Source organism: Pinus tabuliformis, chromosome 5_2 (assembly GCF_031772625.1).
Source record: "Pinus tabuliformis cultivar Carrire ecotype Pingquan chromosome 5_2, CPIR1, whole genome shotgun sequence".
Classification (NCBI taxonomy): Eukaryota; Viridiplantae; Streptophyta; class Pinopsida; order Pinales; family Pinaceae; genus Pinus; species Pinus tabuliformis.
Window position 1 is genome coordinate 780,758,304 of NC_142306.1, and position 27,519 is coordinate 780,785,822.

General features: G+C 36.0%; 1 pseudogene; it reads right to left on the reverse strand.

The window, feature by feature from the left end:
* Positions 1-15,148: 15,148 nt before the first annotated feature.
* Positions 15,149-17,406, reverse strand: LOC149161600 (L-type lectin-domain containing receptor kinase SIT2 pseudogene; annotated as a pseudogene).
* Between the last annotated feature and the right edge of the window lie 10,113 nt (positions 17,407-27,519).

The following is a 27,519-nucleotide window of genomic DNA, read 5'->3' on the forward strand; positions in this document are numbered from 1 at the left end:
GCCTCACCTCTCTGCCTCCTTCTATCAGCATGACCCTTGAGTTTTTCTACAACCATGATATTAGATTCCACCTTTAAAGCCGCATCTTGCATTTCAACTAGAGTGGCACACCTTCTTTCTCTTCAAAGCAAGCAGAAATCAGAGTCAAAAGCATTGGCATAGGTGAGTTTGGTAGAGGTGGGGGTAGGCTTTACTTCAGCTGGTATCTTACTATACATACGATTGAATCTTTTATTGAAATCAGGCAATGATTCCCCATTTTCCCTCTTGAGGTTACCAAACTCAGTATGATAGTATAGCAAGTCTTTTTTATCTCCCTAATGCTTCATAAATACATCATCTAGTGCTTCAATGTCTGCTATAGACCTAGGGGTCAATTCTTTGAACAACTTTCTAGCCTCTCCATCAAGGCTCTAGACAAACACTCTCATCTAAACATCATCCTCACTAATATCTAGGTTATCCACATAACTATAAAAAGACTCAATGTGTTCTTCAACTGTTACTCCCTCTATACCAGTAAGCTTAGGCATGTATTTCTGATACTCTCCTACAGGCGTGACATTTAAAGGAACAGGCAAGACCAAGGGTCCATACCTAGCAGCTATGATTCTTTCCATCTTTGTGGGTGCTTGTTGGCCTACCATGACTGGGGTAGGTGGAAGGATACTGGTAGTTTGAATGGTAGGGAGCAGTGACATAGATGACAGAGACAAAGGAATATGATAAACTGTATGGGAGGCTTTCTTTGGGCTGAGATCCAAAGGGGAGCTGAATTAACAAGGAGCTTTATGAATCTCTAAGGGTATTTCTTCACTAACAATGCTAGGCTTATTATCTTCAAACCGTACATTCTCAGCTATAATCTTCTCTTGTAGAGATACATAAGATTTTTTAGGCTTACCTGATCCTGATACTCCTTTCTGTGCTGTTTTGCTCTGCTTGACAATCCTCTCAGGGTCAGGCACTGGGTTAGCTGGTGATTTCTGAGGATTTCTCCGAGTATGCCTCACAAACTGAGCCAGAACTGTAATGTGGAGTCACCACTAGGTTGGTCCTCCAGTAGAGTCGTCAGATAGATGATTACAACCAAAAATGTGCCCAAACTTTGTCTATCATCAAAGCTACAGCTGTGTCATTCTCCCAGAGAATTTGAGCTTCAATCTCCTCTCCTGGCAACAACACCAATTATGTTATCACCCCAAGAAACTCTCCTAGGTTGTAGCTCGGAGATGCCTGGGAACATAGAAATTCAATTTATTGTTGCAAATGGATGAATGGAAGGAATGATGCTTGTCCAAGCTAGATAACCACTTCTACTTTGCTTGACTCCAAACATGTGTGAACACCCCCAGACTACAAGGCTTTAGACCACCAACTACTCACAGTTTTAAGATTGGGTGAATATGGCGAATACTGACCACACCAGCCAATGCATAAGACCATGTGATGGCTGGATGCAACTAGTAAAGAAGTCTGCAAATCTAATCCTCTTGGTGCACAGATAGGATGACAACTCTCTGGCACTAGAGGAAGAGAAACTTGAATAACTCATTCAATGGCACATACAAGACTTTAACACAGAGATAGGATGACAGCTACTCTAATGCTAAACATCAAGAGTTCAGGAATATAGCATATTAGCCACAGCTTAGAAGAGAAGAGTAATGGAAAGTGAGCAATTAAAAATAAAAGAAGCTTGTATTAGCTAAAAATAAAGACGAGACGCTGCAAGTATCAAAATAGTTATAATCTTCGGAAGTTGGACCTGACACCAAACATCAACCATCAACCCTGATTACATCTTGTTTTTGGGTATATATAGAGTTTCAATACAAAGGCACTTGGCCGTTCTAGGTGTGGAGGGGTCATAATTGACCACCAACTGCCTTTAGTTGCCTGATGGAGCTTCTGAGTGCATTTTCTTGCTTTAGTGGATGAATCTGATCTTTTCTTGTGCTCTATTGTCCTCTCGGGCAGCTAGAGTGCTTGTATCAATGAGGCCCCATAACTATTAAATGCAGCTATCTGTTCATGCTCCGTTCTTTTCCTCCTCGGCCATACTGTTTGTTGAATATGGTGGTTGAGGAGAAACTGCAAACAATATTGGAAGACTGGTCACCTTTGTCCTTCGGGTGCACGGAATATTCAAGGGACGCAGACTGCATAGCGGGTGGACGAGTCGGATGAAGGAGTAAGATTGGCTGTCGGATCGGACGGATAGACGGCGAAGATGACTTGGTGAGGGCTATCAAGAAAAGTAGGGGTGGAATGAATGTGGGTCGTTGGATCTCAAGTGGACAGATCCAACAGTCGTCGGGTGGCAGAAGCGCGCAGTGGTTATTGGGCGAGGACGGAGGACTGGGTGGTAAGTGGTATTGATCGCACCGCCGTAGGACGTTGGGTGGTAAAAGGACAACAGTGCGCGATCCCATTCAGAGTGTGACGCGTGGCAATGGAGGAGAGAGGAAACCACTTTCCATCGCGTTATCATCCTAACACTTTGTGGATGCGAGGAGAGCGAATGCCGTCCAATCATGGTGGAGATGATCAGATGGTGGGGATTTCATCATGCGGGTCACTTTATTTGACACGACAGGAGCCGATATCAGCGGGAAGAGTCAACGGCTGTGATTTAAAGGTGATAATGGGGTTATGGAAGTGTAGGGTCATGTGAACACGGCTTTATGAGGGTTTAGGCTTTGCGATCAGGGCCTGAGTAAATAGGGGTTTATGTTGGGTTTTAGAGGAAAAACAGAGGCAGCGGGGGTGAAAGAGAGTAAGTGGAGTAAAGGAGAAGAAGGAAGATGACCGTTGTGAGCTTTCTTTTGAGCATAAATAATATGGCCAAGCTTAGGTTTGGCCTTCAAAAACCACAGTTATAGCAGAGCTAACATGCCCCTTCATATGTAACTCTAGGGAAGCAGGTCAGGAAGCAGATGCCATTTTGCAAAGCATGAAATTCCAAAGGAGTTTTTTTTGGAGATATGACCCTTTGGAATTCATATACAAGAATAGGAAAAAGGTCAAGTTAGCACCTTTCATCCACCATCCCATACCTGAAATTGATGCCTATGCCAACCAATCAAAATGGGTGGAAGGAACCGTAATTGATCAGGACAACACCAAGATAGACATAGAAAATGATCTGATCGACCTAGAAAAACAACTTGATGAGGGTTCTTTCCTGCAGGTGCCAGAATAGTCAAGCAGGCTAGAACAGTCAGATAGGCCAGAACAGTCAACCAGGACAGAACCATCAGAAGAACCAGCAACTACTTCAAGTGCACATCTAGTCATGCAAACTCCTCAGAATGAGGAGAAGGTCCCAAAAATAAACAAAGAATGGGTTTCCACTTCAGGAATGCCTATTTCTGATGTACAACAATAATCAAACAAAAGGAAAAAGCCCAATCTAGCCTCTAAGCAAGAATTTACTGAAGACTCAGCTGAGGTCACCAACACAGAGGCTGAAAGAAGCAGACCCACCACTCCATCTAGGAGTGTGCAGGAGCCTTCCACATCACAGACTTAGATTTTGGTGAGGCAGCAAAGTGTTGAGGTATCTTCCTTCAGAATGCCTACAGATAAGGACCAAGATATTAAGGAAAGATACAAAGAGATCAAAGCTAGAAATGAGAGGCTTAAGGCCCAAACATATGCCCAATATCTGAAGATGACCCCCACTAATCAAAAAAGGCTAATGTCAGCCTTTGATATCAAAGAGGGGAAAATGTAGATGACTTTCATCAAGCCAACCACTCAGTAGCCAAGAGCAACATCAGATTTCAAAAAGGTGTATTTTGAAGTACTGACAAGGGATATTCATCCCATTGACCAGATTGAACTACACAAGCAAACAGGGGAGATGATATACTCCACATTAACAGGGAAGGCCATTTCTTCCCACCAATTACAGAACTCCCTAAACAATATATCAACACAATTTCAGTTGGAGAAGGCATCCTCACAAGCCAAGGATACTAGAATCAAGTCCTTAGAGGACTTAGTGATTGAATTGGGACACGATCCCAAGGATGTAAAAGCTATAGAACAACTGATTAAAAAGAAAAATGAAGATATTTCTACACTTAAGAAGCAGCTTAAGATACCTCAGCTACATCACCCACAGACAAGGGAAGTCCTAGAAGCACAACAAGGACATGAAGAGCTCATGGACTTGGTCCTGAATCTGAACGATCAACTCAAGGAGATAGAGAAGGAGTTGGACACTTTAATTCAGTCGAAGCAAAGTGACTTGGCCACAATTTCTAGAACTGTCATCCCCACAGTATCTATAGCACTTCATTCCACACTGGAAGCATCGTTGGCACCCACAGCTCCACCTGCCACAACATTGCTAGTAACAACTAAGCCTACTACAACAACAGGTACACCGGCAGATAAAGCAACAGAACTTGTGAAAACCATGGAAGATATATCTATCCAGGCTACAGAGCTGAAAAGATTAAAGGAAAAGGTGGCAAGTTTGGAAATTGACTGCAAACTTGCCCAGCTCAAGCAAAAAGAAGAAACACAGAAAGCTCAGAGAATGGGTGAGAAAATCAAGGTCCTGGAAAAAGATTTGACACTACAGAAACCACTTGGAAAAACCAAAGAGATGTTGTGGGCCAATATCACTGACTCTGTCAATGATATTTAGCCATCAATCCAGGTAATCTTTGAGCACACAGAATTAGTAAAGATAGTCACTGAAGCTATCCAAAAAGTAAAGGAAGAACTGGGGGATAAACCATAGGATGCTAATTGACTCATCCACTTCCTAAACAATGAGAACAGATATGAGCTCCATGAGCTTAACATAGAAGATAGGACTGAGGCCATTCTGGAGATTAGGAAGGTTCTTTCCAAAAGAAATCTTATGCTTAACTTAGAAGAGAAGTTCCATAACATGCAGGTAGCCATTGATAGGTTCATGGCTAAGTTTCAGATTTTGAGGGAGAAGGGTCTTCCCAGTCCTATGGTCATCAATGAAAAACTCATGACCCAACTGGACTATGGAGATAGACTAAGAAAATTGGCTAAGGAACAAGTAAGTTCTTCAACCATTAAAGCCCCGCCAACAAACAAAGTGTTATATGACACATTGGAGAACTTATTTTTCCTAAAGCGTGAGGTGAAACATTTGTTCCTCACCAAGCCAAATTTTTCAAAATACACAGAGGCAGATGAAATCTACAAAAGGATGGTGATAGTAAAATTCCCTGATGCGGAATGGTGGGAAAAAATGACAGATTTACTATGATAAATTTACATCAGAAAGTTACTGCACAGTAAATGAAGGAAACCAGCTAAAACAGGTAAAAGCAGAGCAGCAAGGTCAAAGAGTAGCAGGGTCAAAGAGTATCAGTTGAAAGATGAAAGTAAAGAAGATTCCAGCATAGAAATGCTACAAATATCAGCCAGCTTAAAGGGCTCCAACTCAACTGAAACAACCAGCAACACTACAATAAAAGGGACAACATGAAGTAGTTCAACATCTATCTCTATCTTCATGCAAAAAGATATTTATTTTTCCTAAATTAAATCTCAAATTGTCTTGAGATATTTTGTAAACAATTTTGTATATATACTTCATATTTCAAAGTATGTAGGGTCAATTCGAAGACATTTCTATAGACTTTTTCTCTCAAATCAAAATTCTATTGTATCAATGACTAGATTGGCTTGCTGGATCAAGGAATAAAGATCAGATATTTTACAGGATTCTTGTGTAAATAGAAATACAAATAAGTATTCTCCCATGTTCAATGTTGTTTTTCCTTATGTTTTTTCCATAATCTTTTGTGTAAATTTCTAAAATCTAAATGTATAGCAAGGAATGATATTTCAGAAATTGATTAAATGCACTCTGTCTTGACTGTTATGCATTATTGTATGTTTTCTTCACAAATCTAAGTTAAGGAATTCTTGACTACTCCTTAGTTTAGATATCCCCTAGCCATCTATTGTAAGGAATTCTTAATTGCCCTTTGTTCATGATCATCCTTTGTTCTTCATTCTGATCTTGGTCCAAGGATTCTTAAGTGCCCTTTCACCCAAGTCAGAATTACTTCACCCATTAGGCCTAAAGATTTGCATTTTGCTTTGCTATCCTGCCCTGTGAACATTCCCTTCAATGATCTGGTCCAGTTATGCTACCCATTTGTTGACTCCATTGCCCAATGGCTTGAAGACCTAGCTCTATCGATCTGCTCCAAGAATTCCACCAGCCAACCTTCAATTCAAAATTAAAACCCCAGTGAACATTAAGAACTAGCCTAAAATCCCATAAAAAAAAAAAGCTAAATTATATAGAGAGAGCCCTCTCTGAGTCATAAGTTGGCTAGATCCTATACTTAAAAGATTGGTTTGTGGTTACCTCGGTTGCTTCCTTCTTCTGATAACTTCTAAGGAAAATTTGGAGTGATAACACCCTTCACGTGTTTCTTCTCACTAGTGGTTTTTTGACATTGGATATGAAGGATTTGGAGTACCCTAAAAGATGACATTATATGTAAGTTTAATGTGGTTTCATTAAGCAATAATAATGAATTAATATATATTAACTAATAACAACTAATAATATTAATTAACAATAAAATTATAGTTTATAACAATTATCAAAACTAATACTATTAGTTGGAAATCATTCCACAAATATTAAATGAGAAAGTGATAAGTACTCTTTAATACACATGACATTATATATCAAATTGCTATAATAAGTTTATAATTTATTCACCAATCATATGTTTACTCTCTCTCTCTCTCTCTCTCTCTAGATATATATATATATATATATATATATATATATATATATATAGATATATATATACATATATGTTTTTTAAAAGTTAAATATTATATATTGTATAACTAAAAGACTAATAATATTTAAAGAGTAAATTTGTTTCCATAATCTTCTTTTGATAGAAATTAATAAAAAATTCATAACACACACACACACACACACACACACACACATATATGATTATTTAAATTTATAAATAATAATATTTTTATTCTATATTTAAAATTGAAATATAAAGTATATATTATGAACGATTTTAACATACTATAAATTATTTCATGATGGGGGTGTGAACCGAGGAGAGTATAGGAGCATCCTGACTCATTTAACCTCCCACCCCACCCCCCTATGGCAATGGTAATGATGATACATGGTAGTGGGATGGCTTCAGGAATCGAATTGGAGAACATTCTCAAGGTAACATATCGTACATCTAAGGTGGCACAGGGCTAGTGGGACTATGGTTTTGGCAATGAAATAAACTAGAGCGTTACTATGAGTGATTCCAGCTCCTTCTATGCACATGGACTTCTCGGTCTCGTAAGTTGTTCCTTATTTGGATGGGGGGAGGCCTTACTATGGCGAAAGAGTGGGTTTATCCATGTGTAAATACTTGTGACTACTTGGAGGAACCTCAACTGCATTCTAATCACACCACTCTACATGCTAATCACACCACTTTGCATGCTAATCACACCACTCCGATTGGGCACAAAAGGGTGGTAAGTTATTTCGCTACAACTTTTGTGGTGTTATATAGTTTAATTATCCATGCAAGAATTCTTTATATGTCACATCCACCTGGTGATCTGCTTTGGTATTTCTTCTGTGTGTGGGTTGGGCTTACCCATAGGTTGATAGAGTGGGTTTGGTTTGTGGGGTTTAAGGGTGTTCATGAAGTCTATTTTCTTTCTTTTCTAGCTTGTTGTTTGTGGAGAAATATAGTAACCCATTTTCTAATGTCATTAAACTCGCCTGGAAGGGTAGAGATAGGTGACCCCTATCTCTTAGAGGGGACTACTAGTTAGTGCCCCACGCCTAGATTTTTTGGGCTAAAAATGTTTCCATTCAAAGGAAGACTTACTTTGGTTGTCTATGAGGCAAAGACATAGCAGGCGTAGGCACTTATCTCTGGCAAGAATCAATCAATGTGCTCCTTCTCTCTCGGCAAAGCCCATATCAACATCGTCAAACTCATGTTGAGACAACAAGGATGTCATTTCCATGGGGGTGGCCAAAGGGGCATGGGAGAGAGACGCCCGAGGGAGAAACTAGAGGAGGAAGGAGAGATAGACCTAGCCCAAGGAGGTTCACTAATCCATGTTGGTCTACCACTCCCATTTGACTCAATTGAACCCAGATTTGAGTAGTATAGGCCTCAGTTGACCAACTTGCTCAAGATAGGAAAGTTGATTGCAATGACACCATTAGCTTCTTCTCTGACATTCTGCATAATCAAGCCTGTATCTTGGATCGTCAGGTTTCACTATGTCACAACCTACAATGGTTGCATGACCGGATGGCTAGCTTCAAAGGGTGGATGACCCACATGGAATCTCATATCCATGAGGCCTTTCACTGACAAATGGAAGATGGGAATGTTGGTAATGTTTCTCATGCTCTAAATGAAAATAATATGTAATGAAAAAAGTGGGATATGTTTTGGGTTTTTATAAATTTCATACATGTTGGGCTTTAGATAAAAAATCCTCTAGTTTTGTGGAGATGTTATTTGTTATTTTCTGTATATACTTAATGTCCAACAAATCAAGTTGGATTGAAGTCTTGCAACCATGAGAAATGCTCTTCTCATGATGTATTATCATTTTGATTTAATAGAAAAAATAGACTTATGAAAAAAATATATAAATTATAGAATTTAGGAATTTATAATTTAATTATTCATAGAAAAATTGGAACAAAACCATTCATGTGTCATGAACTTTAGCATCACTAATATATTAAGAAAGGTAGAAAATTAAAATTTGAACAATTTTAATATATATACTAAGAATTTTTTAGATTTTTTTAAATATACACACAATGTGGTTTCTAGGTAAAGGATGACTCAACAATTCTTATGGACGACCTCACAAACATCATTAGTCTATCATAACTAGTTTTCTTTAATGAATCCAAATGTGTGATTTATAATGGTAATTATTGTATATTTATGGTAATATTGATTTGGGTATATTTTATTTGTTATATGTTTTGAAAGATTTTTGAATGTATTTTTTAGTTTAATTGAGAGTCTGACAGAGATTTGTTGGAATCACAAATTTGAGTTGTGATTTGTTCACAATTCAAGTTCTCAAGACATTTTTCAAGGCGTTAAACCCATTGAACCCATATCTACATTCAAAAATAGATTTTATATAACAAAGATAAAGATTAGGCCAAAACAATTTACACTCAATTCCTAGGAAGATTTAGAAAACTTTATTACATATATTTTTAAAGTTTTAAAAAATGTTCATTGCCTTTTATTATTTTTAAATAAGAAAATAATCTCTCGCCAAAGAATTTGGGAATAATATTTAAACATCAATTGATTTCCATAACCTTGTTGTGATAGAAAATAATAAAAAAAATCTCACATACACACACATAATATATATATATATATATATATATATATATATATATATATATATATATATATATATATATATATATATATATATATATATATATATATACACATTATAATGCAATTGAAAAAAAAATAAAAAAAATTATACTCTCTATATATATACAGGGATCAAGTATGTGGAGGTCCAAACATTTTATTCAAATTTTGCATCCTGAAAGAAGTTTCCACCTCAAGAGATTTGATTCCTCTAGACTCGTGCTAGATCCATGGTTAAGATCATCTATACTAGTAACAAATTATAAATTATAAAATTTATAATTTACAATTTAATCTTTCATAAAAGAATAGAAAAAAACCATTAATGTGTTATGAAATTTAGTTTCATTAGTATATTAACAAAAGAAGAAAATATAAATTTTAATAATTTTAATATGTATATTAATTTTTTTTAGCCTGGAGGGTCATTCCACAACCCAAAATGAGAGAGATATGTAAGTATGTGGGTGTTCAACTTGGATTTAACAGATAAATTAAAAAACAATTATCACAAGGTCAAATATAATAAAAAACATAAATGAATATATGTGTTTGGTTTTTTTAATTAAAAGTATTATAAAACATCAATAATCTCACTCTCACTCTTGGTGGCCATACTAAGGAGAACTGGTAAAAATATTTCCCTTAGGATATAATAAAAAATGAATATATGTGATTGGTTTGTTTAATTAAAAATATAATACAACATCAATAACCTCACTTTCATTGTTGATACTAAGGAGAAGTGGTAAAAATATTCCACTCTCACTCTCAACCATAAATAAGATATATCAATGTCCATATAAGACAATATAATTTTTATAGAAAAATAAAGTAGTTAAAAGTTAAAAATGAACTATATATACATTATATAATTGATTCAAAGAAACATATTTTATATGTTTTTTTTATAGTTAAAACATTTTAAGCAATTTCATTACCCATGTAAATTTTGATCCATTTTATATTTTAAAAAATGCAACCTAAACAATGAAAAATTACAAGTTGTCTCTATATATATATTTAGAGGATCAAATCTATTGATGTGTAAACATGTTATTTAAATTTTTCACTCTAAAATAAGTTTTCACCTCATGAGATTTGATCCTCTTGGCTCTTGCCAGATCTTTGGTTAGGATGGATCTGGTTGCGGGTACAAACTGATTTAACTACCCTTATGGGCGACCTCACAAACATCATTGTCTTTCACAACTAGTTTTCTTTAATGAATCCAAATGTATGATTTATAATGGAAATTATTATATATTTATGCTAATATTGATTTAGTTACATTCTATCTATTATATGTTTTGGAAGGCTTTTTCGTGTTTTTTTTAGTTTAATTGGGAATCCACAAGGATTTGTTTGAATCACAAGTTTGAGTTGTGCACTCTTGAAAATTCAAGTGTTGAAGGGTTTTGAACTATCCACAATTCAATAACAATGATCAAAATTTGGCCAATTTTTTTCACTAAATTCTTGAAAAGACTACAAAAACATATAATAATTAGACAATGCTGATAATAAAGTTAATATTTTTTTAGTCTAGATTTGAACATTTATAGAACTTTATTACATATTTTTAAAGTTTTAAAAATTATTCATCAAATTTTATAATTTTTAACAGAGTTTTTAGTGCGACTTTTTGGACTTTCCACTGATGAATACAGAAATATTTGAGATGAAATCTTGATTTTTGTTATTTAAATTGGCTTTTGATTGTATATATGGATTCTGCAACCTGAAAAAATTTTAGGGCACTTTGATTGTGCATCGATTACCCATCAAACTTGTGATTTCAATAAATTGGTACAGAAATTAGACCGGAAATCCCCAGAAATCCCACATGAAAAACTTCGAAAAAGTCTCACTTAAAAAACACAATTTTTGCATCGATATGTGCATTCTACAACCCAATATGATGTGTAATGTTGTCCGCATATAATCAAAATAATAGTTTTTAAAAATCTAAAAATTTAATGCCAGCTCACAAAAAATAGAAATAATTGTATAAATAAAATTTAATGTCCATTCATAAAAAAAATTAAAATAATTGTATAAATAAAGAATTAAAAATCTAATAACCCAATAAAGTTCCATCATTATTCTTTGCATTCCCTAGATTTTTGTTCGTTGAATTTGTTTTGGCTTGGAATCATTGGATTCATGTTCTCAGTGCTCTCCACCTACAAGAAAGTTCCATACATTCTGAACCATGTAAACTCGAGAACAAAAAATTCACCACAATAAAATTCTAAATCAAGTAAAATTTTAAACATGTTTGCTTTTTACTAAAGTCAATAACTTTTAGTAAAACAAAGTAAAAACGTTAACTCAACGATAATAAATTTACCTTCAACAATTTTTTTTTACCACATTAAAATTCTAAATCAGGCAAAATTTTAAACATATTTACATTTTACTGAAGTCAATTCCATTTCGTAAAACATAGTAAAAAGGTTAATTCAACATGAAGAATAAAAAATCACGCTCCAAAATATTTTTAATATTTCCTTTAATTAATATTTGTAAAATTAATTTTTAAAAGGAAAACCATATGCTATGGATATATTAAAATATCTAAAGACATAAATATTTCCACATCAAAATTATAATATTTGAAAATTTTGTTATCCTGCCATGTAGAAAATATCATTAAATCCAATATTAATATTAATATATTAATATAATATTATAATATTAATAGTATAAATTTAATAACTTAGAATTAATACAATATTAAATTTAATATAATTTTAAATTTGATATATTATAATATTTATTAATATATCATGATATATATTAACTTTAGATATATATGGGAGGGAAGAACAATGACAAAGTGATAGAGGTGTAGAGATAGAGGGAGTGAGAGGAAGAGAGAGAAAGCATGAGAGAGGACTTGAGAGACAAGAGGAGAGAGGGAGAGATAGAGGAATAGAGTTGGAAGGAAAGAGAGGGAGGGAAGAAGAATCACATAGAACAAGAAAATTGGAGAGAGAGAGGGAGTGACAAGGGAGAGATGGAGAGAGAGTGTATATGTTTGGGGGTGAGTTAGAGAGATAAATAAGGATAAATAAAGAGAAGAGGGGGAGAGAAAGAGAGATATTGACAGATTTGGAGGGCGGAGAGAGAGACAGAGAGATGAGGGGGAGAGCCAGAGGGAGGCAGGAGAGAAAGGGAGAGAGAGGAAGGTAGAGAGTAAGGATGTGAGAGAGAGAAGGAAAGAGCAAGGGAGAGAAAGAGGGAGGTAATAATAAAGACACAGAGAGATAAAGGTGGAGAGAGAGAGGGGGAATGATAAGGGAGATGGAGAGAGAGGGAGAGAGAAAAGTAGGAGGGAAGAGAGATAGAAGGGGGTAGAGAGGGAGAGAAGGGGGGAGAGAGAGAGAGAGGAAGAGGAAGAGGGAGGGAGAGATAGATAAATATGGAGAAAGAATGTGTATGTTTTGGGGGTGATATAGAGAGACAAAAGAGAGATGGAGAGAGATAGATATATAGATGGAAGGTGAAGAGAGGGAAAAAGAGAGGTAGAGAGAGGGAGAGATAGTTAGGTATGGAGGTAGATAGTTAGGTGTTTGGGGGGGGGGGGAGTGAGAGGGAAGATATAAATATAGATATAGGTATAGATGGATCGGGGAGAGAGGGAAGAAGGATTCTTGCACTAGATGAATTAATTTCAGTGTAGATGGTGATTTCTAATCCTATTTGATTTCATGCATTGCAGGAGATAATTTGAAGGAGAGGGGAGAGGAGGAATGAAGAGAGAGAGAGAGAATGATAGAAGTGAGAAAGGGAGAGAAGGGTAAGAGAGCGAAAGGGAGACACAAAGATGGAGGGGGAGAGAGGGGGAGAGAGAGAAGAGAGAGAAGGAGGGATATAGTGATATGGTTTGAGGGAAAAGAGAGCGAGAAGGTGGGGGAAGAGAGGGAGAGAGACAACTTGAGAGAGAGGAGGAGAGAGGGAGGACAAGGAGATGGATTTGGAAGGGGAGAGAGGGAGGTAACAAGAAAGCCATATAAAAAGAAAAGTGAAGTAAGAGAGGGGGGGAGTGAAAAGGAAGAGATGGAGAGAAAGTGTGTACGTTTGGGGGTGAGATAGAGAGACAAAGAAGGAGATATGGACGGAGATATAAATATAGATGAAGGGGGGAGAGGGAAGAATATTTTTTGCACTAAATTCATTGAATTCATGGTAGATGGCCAGTTATAATCCTCTTTGATTTCTTGCACTAGATGCATTGATTTCAGTGTAGATGTTGATTTCTAATGATATTTGATTGCTTGCACTAGATGCATTGATTTCAGCGTAGATGTTGATTTCTAATCTTATTTCATTGTTTGCACTAAATGAATTGATTTCAGTGTAGATGGTGATTTCTAATTCTATTTGATTGCTTGCATTAGATGCATTAATTTTGGTGTAGATGGTGATTTCTAATCTTATTTGATTTCTTGCACTAGATGCATTGATTTCAATGTAGATGTTGATCTCTAATCCTATTTGATTGCTTGCACTAGATGCATTGATTTTAGTGTAGATGTTGATTTCTAATCATATTTGATTGCTTGCACTAGATGCATTGATTTCAATGTAGATGCTAATTTCTAATCTTAATTGATTGCTTGCATTAAACACATTGATTTTAGTGTAGATATTGATTTCTAATCTTATTTTATTGCTTGCATTAGATTCATTGATTTCAGCTTAGGTATTCTCTAATCTTATTTGATTGCATGCATTAGATGCATTGATTTCAGTGTAAGCCCAAAAAATGACTCACAATGTGCATTGATTTTTGTGTTATAGTAATTCAACCCATTAATATTGGAGAGCAAGAGAGACAAGGTATGGTGTTTACTACAATAGATCAAGTTAAGGAATTGAATGGTTTATGATGTCAACTATCCTTTTCATATAATTGATATGAAAAGATGGAAAATCAAACAAATAATGTAAATATTTTGTAAATATGGCCACTCATTAAAAAAATTCAAAATTACATTATTTCTTGACAAACAAACTAGATAAAAAAAATCATCAAAATATTTTGAAGGAAAAATTATTTCAAGCAATGACACAAATGATTTCAAGAGTAATATTGATGCAGTAAATTATTAAAACTACTCTTCAAGATATATTTAGTAATACTTGGTAATACTTGGACACTATTAAGAATTATTAATTGTCAAAAGTTGCAATACCTAAAATTAAATTTGGTAAATGTTCAGTATCAATCATCTTGCAAATTATTGACAAGATTGTGTTTCTTCTTCATGACCAACTAATTACTAACAAACAATTACATACACATATAGAAATATAACACAATAATTGTAACATTCACAAACATTACCATCTAAATCCAAACACATATAACCACTATGAATGATATAATCATATCAAACAAAGAAAACATAATGTAAATTTCGAAGTGAGAAGTTTATCTCAAACATATACATAATAATAATAATCTAAAATGTGTCAAACATATACATAATAATAATATAAAATGTGTCATTGGTGCTAACGAGCCTAGATCCATCTATCATGCTCCTAGAGAGATCAAATTCCTCCTAAATTTTTTCTCAAATTCAACACTCCAAAAAAAAATTACATGTAAAGAGATTTAATTCTTCTTAGAATAATAAATCTAGAGTAAAATAATCTAGATTGGCTGACTAACAAAATAATATCTTCATAAACACACCTTATTCCTCGAATTTAGCACATATAATATCTTCATAAACGCACCTTATTCCTAGATTTTAGCACATAGATCACTATTGCATATTTATATTATATACCGTTAGATGGATCAAACGTCACTCTGTATTTTGAAATAATGTTTATTGAACAGATCCTTAACGTGAAATCGTTTGTAGGGTTTGATAGTTCTGGAAAAGCACCGTACCACCCACACAAATTTTCAATCAACAACTCGATCCGACAAAATAGAAGCCGAACTAAGCGCGAACCTTCTTTCTGACTGCCTTTTGCTCGACACTTCCTGCAAAATCTCATTAGATGAGTACCTGAAAAGGCCTCCCGGAGAAAGACCGCTAATACTGATCACGTTAACCCAATCTTCGCGGAGGTCAGGAAGAGGAGCTTCGCCTTCCAGTATTTGACAAATATGGCGAATGCTCATCCTGCTCTCCGGATCTGGATGGGAACACAACAACCCCAATTTAAGTACCCTCTCCATCTCCGTCACATCATATTCTTCCCCTAGCTTCGGATCCACCACTTCCAGCAGCTTCCCCTTGCTATACAACTTCCATGCCCACTCCGCCAATAATATCTCCTCCGCGTCCACGGATGGATCCACCGGCTTCCTCCCGCACGCGACCTCCAACAACAGAGCCCCAAAGCTGAACACGTCCGAGCTGGGAGTGGCCTTCCCCGTGTGTATCAGCTCCGGTGCTATGTACCCTATCGTTCCCACCACATGAGTCGTTTCAGGATTCTCGCTGTGATCATACAGCCGCGCGAGGCCAAAGTCTCCAAGCCGCCCATTCAGTTCCGAATCAAGAAGCACGTTGCTCGACTTGATGTCTCTATGGATGACCCTCTTCTCCCATTCCTCGTGCAGATACAGCAACCCCGCCGCCACGCCCTTCAAGATCACGTATCGCTGAGACCACGGGAGGAGCGTGGTCGGGTTCCCGAAGATGAATTTATCCAGGCTGAGGTTTGGCATGTAGTCGTAAACGATGAACAGCTGCCTGTGCCTCCTGCACCACCCACGGAGCTGAACAAGGTTCCGGTGCTGCAGGCGTCCCATGCTTGATATCTCTGCCACAAATCCCTACATTCCCTCACCGAACTCCTTCGTTATGCATTTCACTGCAACTTCCTGGCCGCTGCCGGGGAGAATGCCTTTGTAAACCCTGCCGAAACCCCCGCACCCCAAAATATTTTCGTCCCAGAATCCCTTCGTGGTGATCTTGAGATCTTTGTAACTAAATCTATGGGGCCAGAAATCTCTCTCCCATTCTTCTACCGTTTCCTTGGAATTCCCCCTGTGAAGAAAAACAGCCACAGCTACCAGAAAAAAGAGAACCAGAGCTCCCAGTGTAACACTGGCTATGACTTCCCGGCTTCGGTGTTTGGAATAAGTATCAGCAAAGGAAGGCAGACGCGAGATATCGAGGTTTGGTGCCTTACCTTCGGTGGTGAAACTCCACGCCAGAACGTAATGGTCTTCAACGAAATTCCCTGTTGCCGTTGAAAAGCCGACGAACATCTTCTCTTGCAGAACGCTGTGCAGATCGATTTTCAGAGATATCAGTGGTCTCTCCGGTCTGGACAAGCCGGCCAACGTGATGGTAACATTGAGGCGGCTTTGAAGATGATCATAATCGATCCAGGCTTGTATGTTCCGTCCGCCCTTGAGGCTGATTCCATGGAAGTCCTTCCCATTCCAATACCCTGCAGGATTGGTATTCACAGAGAAGAGACTGTTGATGTCCACGCCCACGTGGTTGTCGTCAGTATCATTGACATCCACATTCTTGTTCGTATCGAACTCCACTGCAAACAAGTGATTGTATGCGTGTCCATTGCTGCTGAAGTTAAGCAAACCCAGATACTCGGCCGACAGAGCGCCCATGAGAGATGTGTAGGGGGTGACGATGAAGGCCATTCCGTTCCCGCCTGCCTCAGCGCGGGGATGCACTATGCTGAAAATAAAGGTAGTGCTGAAGGAAGAAAGCATCTTGTTTGTTTTCATCTGCAGAGGAATTGAATACAGCGCGCGACCGATCAGGGATTGCGAGCGATTTGTGAGGGCTAGAACGGATTAGGAGCGGATAACTGAAGCACCCTCATCCAAAATCAAGTTGGATCCATTAAATCCGTGGAACGCGAAAGTGGTATGTCCCTGATCCTGTGCAGGGATATGTTGTATGACGAGGGTGCTGAAGGCTATCAGAACAAGGCTGCGCCATGTAAACATCCCAACTGATTCTTCAGCCTGAGACAAATTCTTCGTCTGAGAAGGAATAAATGGATTGATAGTTTGATCTTAGACTGATGACTTATGTATTAAAACACTCATATAATCTCATTTAAAAAGAAAAAACTCAAAAAATTAATTGCTAAGCAAAATAACGACCTCTGTAAACATTCAACACGGTTCCATATTATGCATGAGTTACAGAGTCCCTGGTCCTCTTCTTAATAGTATGAAATCCCCAATCCTAATAATCAGGCAGGACCAGAATGCACCTTTTGTTCGTTGTTCAAGAAGGACTAACGCTATCTGAACTCAAGGATTTGGGGGTTCGGAATTCAGTAGTTTGAAGCTGCTCCGATTGGAAAGCTTTTGGAAACAAAATAATATTTGACTAGAGAAAATATCTACACTCTGATCGGATAAGATCTGCAGGCCCTTCGCTTGGCCACAAAAATAATGTTTGATTAGAGAAAAGAGAGTAGCTACTTGTGTTTTCAAGAGTCACATGCAGAGAACCTTTCCGAAGCATGTGATTGACTTTTTACATCACCTAATCGAAGTATGCGTGCATGTGATTGACTTTTTTGCACCACGTAATTGCATTTTTTTACAAGAAAGAAAAAAGCACGGATATTTGTATTAAAACAAAAATTATATTACATAGTATGATGCGATAGATCCGATCCATCTTATATAGCTATAATGTAAATATACCAAACTATAAGTGTGTTACATAAATTATGTTTATCTAGATTTGTTCTATCATATAAAAATTTGATAAATCAAGTCAAATATATTTATATTGTTCCCAAAAAGAAAACCTTTGTATATTACATTGCCTTTGAAGACATATATAAATTGATAACTATAAGTGTGTTACATAAATTATGTTTCTGTAAATTTGTTCTATCATATACATTTATGTTATAAAAATTTCATAAATCAAGTCAAATATATTTATTACATAGCTTTTGAAGACATATATAGATTGATAATAAGTAAAATACTACGAGTAGATATTCCTATCTCAAAGATGTTAAGAAAAATTTATGTGAATGAAATTTTATCAATTCTTTATATGTTACTCATGCAGTAAACAATGTAATTGATCTTTCCCCACCTTTAAGAGTGTCTCTATTTTGAAAGGGCATTAGTAGTATGATATTTTTCTCTATAAACATAAGAGACACACTTACTAAAATAGTGTTTTCATTCATCCAATTCTATGCATCCAATTTATAAGTAGTGGAGGATCAAATGCAGTCATTCCATTTACCTAGTCAATAGCTACTCAAGAATCTCCATAAACATCTAGTGTATCAATGGACATGCATTTAGGGCAGAAGAGGATGCCTATTAGGGCAATGATCTCTCACCTCGTATTGGAGCCATATCCACCATTCTAACTGAAAAAAGAAAGAAAGGTTGGTGTTCATAATAATGTAAGCCCACATCCACATCTATAAAATTTGACGCCCCATCAAAAAAATCGTATAGATATCTTGACAAGAATTTTTTAGGCCTAATACATCTCTTCAAATTCTTAAAAGACACCATTTTATATTCATTGAAAAATACAACTATATTGATGCAACAATGGACCATATCAAAAGGATGTTCATCGAATATGAGTGTGTTCTAGCTTCTCCAAATGCCCCAAAAGATAAAGAAATGAAGTTGTCTATATTCCTCATATTCCTTTCTCCATGCGTGTATACAATGAATCATGGAGTTCAAAACCCATTGGCCAATGATTTTCAATCTTTGTAGCACACGAGTCAATATTTCCATCGCAAAAGAGCATTTGAGAAAAAGATGAAGTGTATCTTCTTTTACCATGTTGCACGTGTAGCATCTTCCAAGTCATAGAAGCCTCTCCTGCATATATTGTTCCACATCAGTCTTCTGTTTCACGAGACCAACAAACCGAAACATTTGAGCTTCATTGGCATCTTCCAATACAAAATCTTCCAGAAAAACTACTTGTCCACTCCCACTGAATTGTACAAAGAGATAAATCATATATATCATAGATCCATCCCATCGATGATTTTCCATCCAATCTAAAAGCATCATCCCTATCCATCAAGGAGATGCCCGACATTGGAGTATACATTTTCGTATTCATGTGATTGAAAAATACTTACAATGACCTTATAAATGTTGCAAAGAAAATAAGCGTGATAGAGGACCAAAACAAAGGCTACTTACAACCACCTTATAAATGTAGCAAACAAATAGGTGCCGATAAAGGACCAAAACAAAGGTTTCAAACAAAAGTAACCACTCACATCTAGAAAATGAACAATGAGGCTTGTTGACTCTAAAAGGTATGAACAAGAAGTATGGCAAAGTCAGATTTGAGGAAAAATAAATTACACAACACAACTTCTCCTACTTATTTTGTTCTCACTACAAAATTTGATCAAAACATAGTACATCAATACTCTTGAAGATGTCTAAACATTGTCCACATTAGCATTGATCAAACACAAATAAGGAAATACTTTCAAGGTAGTTAACAAAAAAGAAACAAGACAACAAGTCTAGTTGATCATTTGACTAGACAACAAAGTAGCAACAATAGTCTCTATTATCAGTAAACTTCCCTTGATGAAACATAAAAGAGGGAGCAACAGTGAGAAAAGCCTAATGAATATCTTAGTTGAATGATCGAGTAGAAAAATACAATAGTCGACAACTTCCAAAAAAAAATCAACAGTAGACAATAGGAATGTTGTATGACTACAAAACCAATAACATAGTTACCAAACAAATGGGAACTATTACCTCAAAACGGATACTCTAGCCCCAAAACCCCCAAAAAACATGAAAAACAACCTGAAAACAAAAAGTGTTGATGCTTAAATAACCCTTTTTTTTGGGTATATTTTCAACATTTTTAAAAAATGGAAGTAAAAGCAATTTTTTGTGAAAAAACATTCTGAAAACGAAAGTGTTGATGTTGGAATAACGTCTTTTTTTGGGGGGGTAAATTGACAACATCTTTTAATAATGACGTTAAACATAAAATATCATGACTCTAGAAAAACTTAAAATTCCAATGATAGACATGCCATTAAAGTTAAAATATCGAAAGTCCTAAAATTCCAATGATTTTTAGGCATGGTATTAAAGATAAAATATCATGTCTTTGAAAAGTCTTAAAATTCCAAAGATGACATTAAAGATAAAATATCACCTCTATGAAAATCCTTAAAATGACAACAATTTTCAGCGATGGTGTTAATATTATTTTAAAAGATTATTACCACTTAATTTATATTAATTTATTTTTATTTAAGTTTATCATATTAATAACAATTTATTAAATATAATTTTGTTTTATATAATGTATTAAAGTAACTGGATAGCAAACACTTCCATTATGATGAATGAACAATTTTACAAATAGAAATGAATTTATATGTGACTTTGGAGTCTTTTTGGAAATTTGTGTGAATATTTTATTTTTAAATAATTTAAGATTTTGAAATTGTTTTTAAAATCTATAATAATTTAATATTAAAATTAAATTTCTTTTGAATTCTATAAATCAAAACTAATAAACATATTAAATATTTTCCGTATTCAGCCTTCTGTGATCCATAATGAATTAAGAAAAATCTTTCGATAGAAATCACATAAGAGAAATTTTTGGCCAACACGTTTCAAACCAACAAGTGTGGTTCATCATTGGGACCAGATGAAGAAGCAGACCATGGCAAAGGCTTAAATAGAGAGCAATGTAGAGACATAATTTCAAGTAATGGCTATATTTGAACAATAATATTTAAATTATGATATTAATTTATTAATATATTAATATATTAAAAGCAAATATTATTAGGTAAAAGCTATATTAAACGGCTAGTTTTTGAAAAATATTATTTAAATAACGATATTAGTTTATTAATTTATTAAATAATATTAATAAGTAACAGCTATATTAAACCGCTAGTTTTTGAAAAATAATATTTAAATTAATTTATTAAAAGAAAATATTATTAGTTTTTGAAAAATAATTTTTTAAATTATGATATTAGTTTATTAATTTATTGAAAACAAATATTTATAAGTAACCGCTATATTAAATAGCTAGTTTTTGAAAAATAATATCTATATTAATTTATTATAAAAATAAAATAAAAATAAAAAAATCAAAGTAAAACTCTAAACAAGGAGAGAAGTAAAAAGTTATAAAAAGGAGTCAAGACCCTAATTGAGACAAGACATTTAATAATAAAAAATTGTCATTTCCAGAATTATATCGACTGCTAAGGAAGTACACCATCAACAAAAAAATGTTTTCCTAGACTTATTACTTCTACATATTTTTTATTTTGACATATATATGCAATAAAATATATTGGGGATATGATAACATTGAAAGAATTAAACCAAAAACAAACAAAAAAAAACATAAAAAAATGATAACAAGTAAATAAAATATACATATCCAATAAAATATATATATCCAAGGGACCACTGAAAAGATTGTGAGGGTCCTAAGGAAGCATAAGGTGGCTTCAACCTTTAAGCCTTTAAATACCATCAGGAGCTTCCTTAGATCTGTAAACCAAGTGGACCCCAAGAATATGAAGGATATTTATGTTATACCATACTCTTGTGGGACTCCCTACTTTGGTAAGACTGGTCGCTCGATTAATCAAAGGATTCGTGAGCATGTCATTGACATCAAACATGGCAGGACCCGCTCCTCTGCTTTGGAAGAGCATGTAGATAAATCTAAGCATCACATCAACATTGAGGAGGCCCAAGTTGTTGCTAGGGTTAGTCATTTCCACCATCGTAAATTGAGGGAGGCCTTCAAAATTGAAAAAAGACCCAATATTTTGAATAGAGACAATGGTTGCAATATTAGTATAAGTTGGGTTCTTGTCGTGTCCTAGTTTTTTAGGTTTCTTTTTTGCATTTATTTTGATTGTTTGTTTAATGATGTAGGTATTTGTGTCATTTTTATAGTATTTATTATTGATTTATTCTTCATTAGAGTTTATTTTCTTGACCCTTCATGTTTTCTTAAGTATTTTATCATCATATTCGTTCTTGACTCCTTTAGGTATTTTTGTTATTTGTTTTATGGGCCTCGGCCCCATATTTGATTGTTGACCCTACTCTCTCTCTCTCTCTCTCTCTCTCTCTCTCTCTCTCTCTCTATATATATATATATATATATATATATATATATATATTTCTTTTGACTTGTGTATAGTTTTGTTTTGTTTTATTTATTTTCCATTAATTAATTTTAATTTAGTTTATTATATTTCCATTAATTATTTTTATTTATTAAATGATCTTGTCTCGATTAGGGTCTTGATCCTTTTTATAAATTTTGACTTCCCTCCTTGTTTGGAGTTTGACTTTGATATTTTCATTTTTGTTAGTTTTTTTTAATATTTGATTTTAACAAATTAATTTAAATATTAGTTTTCAAAAACTAGTCATTTAATATAACCGTTACTTATTAACTTTTTTTTAATAAATTAATAAACTAATATCATAATTTAAATATTATTTTTAAAAAAGTAGCCATTTAATATAGTCGTTACTTGGAGTAACAGTGTAATCGATTATCGATTGAGAGCCGGAGCAATGGAAGCCATCTGCGAGTCTAGGGTTTCAATCTACATCTGCGCCGTCGAGATCCAAAAATCTCTGCTCTGCAATGGATCGATTAAAGGCCGGGATGCGAGATGCTCAGAAATCGTGGCTTCATACCGGTTCTGGGCCAGAACTTTTGATGGGACGGATTCTTCGATCTGCATACAGAGACTGGTGCGGTTCTCTTCCCTTTGGATGCAGATCAATAACCACAGGGCGGCAGTAGAAACCCTTTCTCTTCGCCTGGAGGTTCTTAATCAAAACCGGTTGGATCTTACCCTGGCACGCTTTGCACCACCCGTTGCCGTGAATATTGTGCACAGATCTGGTAGATCAGCCTGCGAATACGGCAAGAGACGGGTCAGCGAAAGTCAAAAGCCACATGCAGGCATTCTCAGGGGATGGCATAAGGCAGATCCGTGCCTTCATTCGATGGCAAGGCCCTACCTTCGCAGATCCAGCCGGGATCCGTTTGACAGGAACAGAGGTCACGCGTTTTTTGGCAAGGCCCTGAAGACGAATACTAGAAGATCAGCAGTTGTCGTCTCTTCACCGGACGCCGTCAGACCCCAGCCCGGCCCTGCCAATGCTGGAGTAGCGCTCCTCTGCAAAGGAATGCAGGTCCATCTGATCACTGATGAATCGCAGGTCCTCAGGCAGCCTTCGAAAGCCTCTTTTCAGATCCAGATCAAAACCATATCTGGCAAAACCCTGTTGCAATGGGTAAGAGCGACGGATCTAGTGCAAGACCTCAAGCAGGCTCTGGAAATCAAGTTGGGGATTCCCTCTGCAGCATATCGACTTCTCCACGCAGGTAAACAGCTTGAGGATCTCAACCCCCTGTCTTTTTACAGCATCCAGAGAAATTCCTCCATAGAACTCATCCTGCGTCTAAGAGGAGGCGCAGCAGGACAGTCATCCTCAGCTAAGGCTTTTTCTTACAAGGATGCTGTCCATGCTAAGACTCCAAAGAAAACAGATCCACCTGCTCAAGCTCCCAAGCCTTTCCTGGTGGATAAACTGAAGGAAACCCCCTCCATAGAAATAATGCATCCATCGCTGGATGAGCAAACCCAGCATTTTCTGGATCATGGCATTATATGCAGGTTTAATGGGCTATGGCCCCGCACAGCAGACCTCTACCAATGGATCCATTCTGAATGGACCAACAACTGCAAGGTTCTGCTATGCTCAAAAGGATTTTTTATTGTAGTGTTTGCCTTTGAGACGGATTATCAAAAAGCCTTAACTGGTGGCCCATGGTTCTGGGGTGCTGCTGGCTTATTCCTCACTCCTTGGTTCCCAGAGTTCGATCCATCCACAGCAGTCATCACCAAACTTCCCATCTGGGTCAGACTTCCAAACCTCCCAGCGAATCTTTGGCATTTTGCGGTTCTTCAAGGGATTGGCAACACTCTAGGCAGCCTTTTAGACACTGACGTATATAGAGGGGAAAAGGGATTATACACTTATGCCAAGATCTGTGTAGAAATAGACATCAGCAAAGGTCTCCCGGACCAGATCAATCTCAAAATAGGAGATTTCCACTGGACTCAGACTTTGGACTATGAGAACACAGCCTTCCGATGTCGCTACTGCCATCTTACAGGCCACCTTCAGAGTTCTTGTCCCATGATGCCAGCCCAAAAGAAGAAAGCCAGCACTAAGCAGAAATCCAAAAGCTGGAAGCCTCATGATCCTCCTCCCATGGATGACTTTGATTTCAGCTCTGACGAAGAGGAAGAGAACAAGGAAGGTGAGGCAGCAGCGTCGGAACCAGATCCGTCCTTGGCAGGTCCAACGGTTGCATCTGTCACACCAGCCTCTCAGAAAAGGAACCATGAAACCTCATCCTCGGACTCGGACAAGGAGACCTCTCCGTCGGCGCTTCTCAGCTTGCAAATCACGCCAGCACAGCAAAACCCCCCTAAGTGGGTCAAAGTTGGCAAAAAGAAAGGGAAAAAAAGCAGAATAGTGGATTCCGCACATGATGGGTAGATTCCTCTGTTCTGTTCCTACTCCTCTGTTCCTTCTGTTTCTTCTTGTTCAGCATTGTTCTCTCTCTTTCTCTCTTAGGAGCCGAGGTGGACAACCAATCCTTTCCGGCTGCCTTTGTTCTTGTTTCTCCTGGTTGTAATCCCGCATTGTACCATAAGTTTTCTTAATAGATTTAGTTTTTTACCGAGAAAAAAAAAATATAGTCGTTACTTAATAATATTTGTTTTTAATATATTCATAAATTAATATCTCAATTTAAATATTATTGTTCAAATATAGTCATTTCTTGAAATTTTTGTCTCTACATTGCTCTCTATCTAAGCCTTTGTCATGGTCTACCTCTTCATATGGTCTTGATGATGAACCACACTAGTTGGTTCGAAATGCATCGGCCAAAAATTTCTCTTATGTGATTTCTACCAAAAGACTTTGCCTAGTATGGAAACATTGAAAAAATAAAAACTAAAGAAAAAGAAAACACAAACAATTGAAAAAAATAATAACAATTAAATAAAAATATATACTTTAACATAAAAAAATTAAAGAACATAACCCAAAAGAATACAATATAAAGAATATATTAAAAAATAAACAAAATAAAAACAAATATAAAAGATATAAAAGATATAAAAACAAAAGTAACTTATAAAATATCAAAATTACAACAACAACAAAAATAAATAAATAAAAAAACAGAGAAAAAAACATAATAAATAAAAATAAATTAAAAATTAAAAATTAAAAATTAAAAAAAAAAGTATTTCAAAAAAATAAATTTTAAGAAAATAATTTAAAAAATAGAAAAATAAATAAATAATATTGATGAGATAAAACTAAAAAGAAATAAACAAAACAAAACAAAATAAAACATAAAAACAATTAAAAAAAGAAAATTAAAAGAACTTTAAAAGAACTAATTAAAATAAAATAAAACATTAAAAAAAATTAATTCAAAATAAAAATCATAAAATAAAAATGAAAAAAATAAAAAGAAAAATTATTTAAAAATTTATAAAAATAATAATAATAATAATAATAAAAAATATCGAAGATAAAAATTAAAAATATTGAAAAAAAAACAAACATTAAAATAATTTTTTTTTTAACTAATGAAAAAAAAACATATTAAAAAAAAAGCTATTAAAATAATAATAATAATAATACTAATAATTAAAAAATAAAACTAAAAATAGCTAAAACTAAAAATAAAATAAAAAATTCATTAAAATAAAAAAACAAACAAAACAAAAAATATTTGACAAAAAAGAAAACCATAATTTTTCGAAAAAACAAATTAAAAAAAATATATTTAAAATTAAAAATTAAAAATTTAGAAACATTTTAATAATTAAAATTAAAAAAGAATAAAAAAAAATAAATTGAAATTACAGAAAAAAATAATAATGCTCGCCTCGCGATTGCCTCGGCGGGGATTTTAATTCCTAAAATCAGACTCCCTACCCCGTAGCTACCTGGCCAGGGAGGCTAGTCCTTGAAAGCAGCCTCCTAGCCTAGGTGTCAAGCCATGTTACCTCTATGGCGGGGAGGCTGATTCCCAAAATCAGCCTCCCCACACAGAATCAGCCTCCCCGCTCAAGAGGTCACGGGGCATGGCCCTTAAGCGAGTAAGTTGACCTCCTAGGTGGGCAGGCTAATTCCTGGAATCAACCTCCCCACCTAGAATCAACCTCCTTGCCTGGGAGGTTGCAGGGCCTTGCCTCTAGGCGGGCGGGGAGCTCACCCACCCAAGAGGACATGGGGCCTAGCCCGTGGGCACTCAAGGAGATTGCCCGCATAGGGGCCAAGCCTTGCGGCCACCTGGGCGGGGAGGCTAACTCCCAAAATCAGCCTCCTCGCCTAGGTTGTCACGAGGCCTAGCCCCCTGGCTGGGAAGCTACATTCAAGTCCTCGCTTGCCCAGCAGTCGAGCCCCGTGGCCACCTGCGTGGGGAGGTCCATTCCCAAGATGTCACAGGGCCTGGCCCCTAGGCAGGTGGGGAAATGTGAGCAGCTCCCTGCCCGCCCATGGGCTAGGCCCTGTGGCCTCCTGAGCGGCGAGACCCATCTCGAAATCAACCTCTCTGCCCAAAATCAGCCAACCCTGCCATGGAAGTCGTGGGGCCTGGTCCCTGGCCCCTGGGTAGGTGGGGAATTACACTGAGGTTCCCACCCACCCAAAGGCCATGCTTCGCGGCCACCTGGATGGGGAGGGTGATTCCCAGAAGGCTGCGAAGCTTGCGCCCTGGGTGGGCGGGGAGCTTGTCAGATCCCCACTCACCGAGGGGCTAGGCCCATGACCACTTGGGCGGGGAGGTCGATTATGGCAATTCGCCCTCGAGCCTTAGTGGCCGCGGGGCAAGCGAAATTCATTTTTTTTTTAGTTTTTATTTTTTTTCAAATAAAAATTTAATTATTTTAAATTTTTTATTTTAATTTTCTTTTTAACTATTTTAGTTTTAATTATATTATTTGTTTTAATTTTATTTTA